Consider the following 3,189-nt stretch of genomic DNA (forward strand, 5'->3'; position numbering starts at 1 on the left):
AAACTCTACACAGACTGTCAACCGAGGATGTCATCGACTCCGGCTCGCTGGCCACAGTGAGGCAGCAGTGCTCACCCCTGAGCCACCGTGCTACTCTCATTTCCCTTTTGTTTTATTCTCATTACACTCACAGTTCACTCTCATTCACTTTCCACACGTGACATGCTTGTGCGTCGTCGCCATGACCAGTAAGTGGGCCTTTGTAGAGCATTTGCATTACCATGGTGCTGAGACCGCCCCATGGTAGACACAGGGTGGGCCAGGGCGTGGTGGGTTAACCGGTGGGATTTGGCTCAGTGTTCAGGAGAATCCCCAAATCGGCCATGTAGATGGCTTGGGATTCGAACCGAGTTGGGGCCATGCCGAGTGAGCTCGGATAGCTGAGAGACGTCGCTTTGACAGGAAGAAGTCACCAGGTCAGCAGGTGTCACAGTGAGTACAAAGCCTCAAGGTGAGAGGGCATATGGGGCTCTCACTGGGCAACAGACAAGCAGCTTAACTTGGGAGGAGAAAACCCTGGACTTGGCATATTTCCACTGAGTCAGCGAAACATCCTCAGGGGGTTGAGGAAGGCAGTTCGCTCTTTTTGCCAAACGGACGAGCATTGGTACGAAGGGATGGGCTTGCGGTTCTTAAACCCATTGCTCTGAATGTGCAATCGCCAATCTTTCCGAGATAATGTGATGCGTGTTCCCTCTATCCAGCCCTTCCGGCTCAGCGAGCACTCATGGCTGTTGCCTTTTCCCGTTTCTCTCCTTGTTCAGCTTCAGACCGGCTCTCCTGTCTGTCCAGAATGAGAGCTTTCCGGGTTTTGGCCATGCTGTCGATTTTGCTGCAAACGGGCCAGGGAAAGCACGCAGGATGGCTGGCAAATGGTGGCGTTCTCGCCAAGGTACGGGCACGTTACCACCCCACGGGTTTGTGTGAAACTTCCTGCTGTGTGTGTGTGAGTGTGTGTGTGAGTGTGTGTGTGAGTGAGAGAGTGTGTGTGAGAGAAAGTGTATGTGTGTGTGTGAGAGAGAGAGGGAGAGAATGTGTGACAGAGAGAGAGAGTGGGAGAGAGTGTGTATGAGAGAGAGTGTATGTGTGTGTGTGTGTGATAGAGAGAGGGAGAGAGTGTGTGTGAGACAGAGAAAGTGTGTGTGTGTGACAGAGAGAGGGAGAGTGTGTGTGAGAGAGAGTGTGTATGTTGTGTGTGAGAGAGAGAGGGAGAGAGTGTGAGAGAGAGAGAGAGGGAGTGTGTATGAGAGAGAGAGTGTGTGTATGTGTGTGAGGGAGAGAGGGAGAGAGTGTGTGTGTGAGAGAGAGTGTGTGTATGTGTGTGTGAGAGAGAGGGAGAGAGTGTGTGAGAGAGAGAGAGGGAGAGAGTGTGTGAGAGAGAGAGAGTGTGTGTGTGTGTGTGAGAGAGAGAGGGAGAGTGTGTGTGTGAGAGAGAGAGGGAGAGAGTGTGTGAGAGAGAGAGAGGGAGAGAGTGTGTGAGAGAGACAGAGTGTGTGTATGTGTGTGTGTGAGAGAGGGAGAGAGTGTGTGAGAGAGAGGGAGAGAGTGTGTGTGTGAGAGAGAGAGTGTGTGTGAGAGAGAGAGTGTGTGTGTGTGTGTGAGAGAGAGAGGGAGAGTGTGTGTGTGAGAGAGAGAGGGAGAGAGTGTGTGAGAGAGAGAGAGGGAGAGAGTGTGTGAGAGAGACAGAGTGTGTGTATGTGTGTGTGTGAGAGAGGGAGAGAGTGTGTGAGAGAGAGGGAGAGAGTGTGTGTGTGAGAGAGAGAGTGTGTGTATGTGTGTGTGTGTGAGAGAGAGAGGGAGAGAGTGTGTGAGAGAGAGAGAGTGGGAGAGAGTGTGTGTGTGAGAGAGAGAGAGTGTGTGTGTATGTGTGTGTGTGAGAGAGAGAGGGAGAGAGTGTGTGTGTGTGAGAGAGGGAGAGAGTGTGTGTGTGAGAGAGAGTGTGTGTGAGTGTGTGAGAGAGGGAGAGAGTGTGTGAGAGAGAGTGGGAGAGAGTGTGTGTGAGAGAGAGAGAGTGTGTGTGTGAGAGAGAGAGAGAGGGAGAGAGTGTGTGTGTGAGAGATAGAGGGAGAGAGTGTGTGTGTGAGAGAGAGAGTGTGTGTGAGAGAGAGAGGGAGATAGTGTGTGTGTGAGAGAGAGTATGTGTATGTGTGTGTGAGAGAGAGAGAGACAGGGAGTGAGTGTGTGAGAGAGAGTGGGAGAGAGTGTGTGTGTGAGAGAGAGTGTGTGTATGTGTGTGTGTGTGAGAGAGAGAGGGAGAGTGTGTGCGTGAGAGAGAGGGAGAGAGTGTGTGTGAGAGAGAGAGGGAGAGAGTGTGTGTGAGAGAGAGGGAGAGAGTGTGTGTGAGAGAGAGAGGGTGAGAGTGTGTGTGAGAGGGAGAGTGTGTGTGTGTATGTGTGTGTGTGAGATAGGGAGAGAGTGTGTGTGAGAGAGAGGGAGAGAGTGTGTGTGAGAGTGGAGGGAGAGAGAGAGTGTGTGTGAGAGGTGGGGTGTGGAGGTGTGTGTGTGAGAGAGAGAGTGTGTGTATGTGTGTGTGTGAGAGAGAGAGAGGGAGAGTGTGTGTGAGAGAGAGAGTGGGGAGGAGTGTGTGTGTGAGTGAGTGAGTGTGTGTGTGTATGTGTGTGTGTGAGGAGAGAGGGGAGAGTGTGTGTGTGGAGAGGGGAGTGTGTATGTGTGTGTGTGTGTGAGAGAGAGGGGAGTGTGTGTGTGTGTGAGAGGAAGTGTGTGTGTGTGAGAGTGAGAGGGGAGAGTGTGTGTGAGAGAGAGGGAGAGAGTGTGTGTGAGAGTGAGGGAGGAGGGGAGAGGTGTGTGTGGTGAGAGAGGGAGAGAGTGTGTGTGTGAGAGAGGGAGAGTGTGTGTGTGAGAGTGAGTGGGAGAGTGTGTGTGAGAGAGAGAGGGGAGTGTGTGTGTGAGTGTGAGGGGGAGTGTGTGTGTGTGTGAGAGAGGTGTGTGTATGTGTGTGAGAGTGAGGGAGAGGAGTGTGTGTGAGTGAGAGAGGGAGAGTGTGTGGGAGAGAGAGTGTGTGGGAGAGAGTGTGTGTGAGAGAGAGAGTGTGTGTATGTGTGTGTGTGAGAGAGTGTGTGAGAGTGTGTTAGAGAGAGAGAGTGGGAGAGAGTATGTGTGTGTGTGTGAGAGAGTATGTGTGTGTGTGTGAGAGAGTGTGTGTGTGTGAGAGAGTGTGTGTGTGTGAGG

The sequence above is a fragment of the Chiloscyllium plagiosum genome, unplaced genomic scaffold (assembly GCF_037043375.1).
Source record: "Chiloscyllium plagiosum isolate Xiang-an unplaced genomic scaffold, Cpla_swu_hap1 HiC_scaffold_53X, whole genome shotgun sequence".
In the NCBI taxonomy this organism is placed as follows: Eukaryota; Metazoa; Chordata; class Chondrichthyes; order Orectolobiformes; family Hemiscylliidae; genus Chiloscyllium; species Chiloscyllium plagiosum.